The following is a 3,284-nucleotide window of genomic DNA, read 5'->3' as shown; positions in this document are numbered from 1 at the left end:
AGTGACATTTTAGTTTTACAAAATTTTGTTCAAAGTATCTAACTGGTTATATAGGTCTCAAGTGCTCAAAGTTTTAAATTTTCATTATATTTTAAAATGGAGCTTCTTAGAGTGTCTGCTAAAGTCATTTCAGTTGTGAAAGCTTGTGACTTTGCAAATCTGTGTGTTCAAAATTGTGTATGTTTGTCAAATATGGCTTGTGGACAGAAGACAACAAGAATTCAGGCACAGAAAATTATGCTTATACTACATGTTAGGCCTGTTCAAATAGCGAAGTATTCAATTCAGATTAGGATTTGGCTGATTCAGAGGACACTGATTCAATTCAGGGTTTTGGATCACTGTCCTGAATTGATTCAGATGAATCAGCTTTGGAGGATTAGGCGCTGATTCGGAGAGATTCAGAGATTCGGCCATAGACTATAATGGGGAATCACTGAAATACCAATAACTTTGTCATTTTTCAGCAGATTTGGATGAAAACAGCAGGGATGGTAGCCCCTTCTGAGCACATGAGGCCTGCCAAGTTTCAAGGAGATAGGTGTAGGTGTTTCTGGGAACTCATACCTCAAATTGCTGACAAACAAAACTTGTGATGTGTGACTTTGTGTGTGTGTTAAGGCACAATGGGATGAAAACAGCAGGGATGGGAGCCTGCAACAGGGGGCCTTTCTTGTGGTCAGGCAGAAACAGGTCACAAAAGGGACAGAAAGGCTGCAGACAGAGGCTTCTGTGCTGTTTCTATATCCCTCCCCCAGAGCACAGTGATTGGGAGGGGACTCAGGGAAAGATCGCAGTCACTGGCCAGCTGCAGATGTCAGTCATCCCCCCCTGCCTCCCTCTTCTCAGTTTCTGTTCCCCTGAAAGACTGCCTTCCAAATCTCTGAATCTCCAAATCTTTTTCCAAATCTTCTCCAAATCAATTCAGAAGCTCTGAATGAATTCGGAGATTTTTTTTTTTTTTGGTCTCCCTATTCAATTCAAATTTGGTGAATTGGCCTCCGAATCAAGCCGAAACTTTTCTGAATCAAATCAGTCACCAAAGCTTCACACACCCCTACTACATGTATAGTGAGGAGATAAACTAGACCACGTATGGCTGAAGGTGACCAGACTCATAAATATGCTCCGGTTACACATCAAGAATTAGCAAAGAAATAATCTGGCTTATAAAGGAAGACCGTATACTGGAAAAGAGCATCACATCTGGAGGTTTATGGCTATGTGGCTGCTTCAAAATTATTCAGGAGGGTATATTCTTCTTCTTCTCTTGTCTCTACACTGTATTTGACAATTTTGTTACACATGGTGGTGCTCGTTTATTGCACTTTATGAGATAGGAGGTTACGTGAAATCTCAGAGCATGTAAAATACAGTGCAAGTGGAGTGTTCAGAAATACAAGGAAAACATTAAAAATATTGACTGTGTATGTTAAAATGGCATTTTTCAGAGCATTATAACTGAATATATTTTCAGTATGGAAGCAAGAAACATCTTGATGTCTGGCAATACATCCCTACTAAATTTCAAATTCCTCCTTCAAACCATTGTAATGCAATGTAGTTAAGATTGATTAGCTTCCTATTATAATTTCCTAGTTCTTATTTCTCGTTTCCCTGCTTACAGCCTCTTATAGAAATGGATCTTCCTGAAATGCCACGTCAGAGTAGATTCTTTTTCAAAGAAATTTCATAAAAAAACAGAAGAGGAGTTATAATGGTATCAGTTTGTAAGATTGTTTTGATGCATAAAAATGCAATAAAGTATATAAGGGGATTCTAAGCAACTGACAATACCTACTTTTCATTAACTTTCAACAGAAATTACACACCTAACTTTTGAAAGTTCTCCAAGATCCTTATGCACATCTTCAGTCATCCAGATAACCTTGTCAATTTTGTCTATAGTATTTAAACCCTTCTGCTTGAAGTTCACAACTGGAAGTCTTTCCAGATAATCTAGGTTCATCTAATCTCAAATACTATGTGTATAAATTGATCCATCAAGTTGGTGAACACAATATAGATACAGAGTAAAAATCAAAGAGGCAAACAAGCAAGAAAACAAAAAACTTTACAGTCAGACAGGCAGTGAAGGAGTCAACTTAAAATTCATTTTAACAGTGTTAAATTTCTCAGCAACACATTCTAAACATTATTTATCGTGGCTAGTTCAAAAGGTATAGAATTTGTGAAAGAAAGTAGTATCAATTTTTGCTATTGTCTGGATTCTCTTGACACCCACTTTTAATACTAACTTGGTACATTAAACAATTTTGTTTGGAAGCTTTTTTTTAAAAAGAACAATGTAGCAGGGCACTAGGGTGCCTGCTACTGAGAACAGGAATATAGGCTCAGCTGCCACTCACCAGGGGCAGCACAGGTGAGTTGCCAAGGCAACTGATTGGGTCAGCTGACCAGAAGGGGGCAGGGCCTGGCCTACATAAACAGAGAAGGCCGAAGCCAGAGTCAGGTCCCCTCTGGCAGCCTAAGGAGCAAGAGCTCTGCTAGAGCGAGCAGGGCAGTGTTGTGCACTGGTGTGCGGATACAGGGTGGAGAGGACCCTGGCAGGGATGAGAGAAGGTTAGCCAGGTTGGCTTAGGTTTTATGTTATAGCCGAGGGGCTTTGCATTTCTGTTTTGGTTGTGATTAAGACCGGAGGACCAGGCGAGGCTGTAGGGGTGGAGGCCTCATTAGGAGCTCCCCAGTAGGAGCGCACCGCAGGGGGCGCTGCGTTTTGGGGTGTCCTGACCCCGGTCCAGTGTGGGCAGCTTTGGGAAGAGCTCAGTGTTGTGCGTAGGCAGAAGCCCCAGTGGGGCATAGGCCCGAGGAGGCGGGTCTGGGGGCCAGGTAAGGCTGAGGCCACCTGAGCCCCAATCGTGAGAAGCCCAGTGGGCGTAGGACCCTAGAAAGGGTCTGGGGCCAGGTAAGGCCGAGGCCGCCTGAGCCCCAATTACGCGGAGTGCGAGGAGCGCGAGCAAAGGCCCCAGTGCGGGCGAGGAGCGCAAGCAAGGGCCCCAGTGCGGGCGAGGGCCCCTTGGGGCAAGGAGCGCAAGGCACAGGCCCCGGTGGGGGCGAGAGCGCGGGGAGAAGCCCCAGGAGAGGGCGAGCATAGCGAGCAGGCCCCAGGAGAGGGCGAGCATAGCGAGCAGGCCCCAGGAGAGGGTGATAGTAGGACTTACGGGTAGCCCCTAATGCTAGAGTGCACCAGGGCAACTGGACATCAAGGCACCGAGAAAAGGCAGCCTCCCTGAAACATTTAAACATCAAAGATGTGGCGGGCG

The sequence above is a fragment of the Gavialis gangeticus genome, unplaced genomic scaffold (genome assembly GCF_001723915.1).
Source record: "Gavialis gangeticus isolate Ggan-Ray unplaced genomic scaffold, GavGan_comp1, whole genome shotgun sequence".
NCBI classification, from domain to species: Eukaryota; Metazoa; Chordata; order Crocodylia; family Gavialidae; genus Gavialis; species Gavialis gangeticus.
This window is presented reverse-complemented; position numbering follows the sequence as displayed.